We start from the raw sequence: 353 nt of genomic DNA, 5'->3' as shown, positions 1-353 counted from the left end.
TATATATATATATACGACGGGCTTCCATTCGGATTCTGTCTATCAAATTCCCACCGGTCAACCCGGGGCTATAGTAAAAGGCCCTTGACAAAAGCGTGGTGCAGTGGGACTGAAGCAGAAACTACACGTGCACAAGTTGTCTTAACAACACAGCTACTTACGCTTAATACAAAAAAGTAATATAATATAATGTAATAATATACAATATTATACGATATAGCATAATATATTGTCATTTTATAAATGCAATTTGATATAACGGAATGTACCATGAAACGTAGGTGCGTGCAGGTATGTACTTTGCACGTATGAAAGTGTTAAAAAATTATTTTAGACCTTGTAATGCAAATATA

Source organism: Octopus bimaculoides, chromosome 13 (assembly GCF_001194135.2).
Source record: "Octopus bimaculoides isolate UCB-OBI-ISO-001 chromosome 13, ASM119413v2, whole genome shotgun sequence".
Lineage (NCBI taxonomy): Eukaryota > Metazoa > Mollusca > Cephalopoda > Octopoda > Octopodidae > Octopus > Octopus bimaculoides.
Note: the sequence above shows the minus strand (reverse complement) of the source record.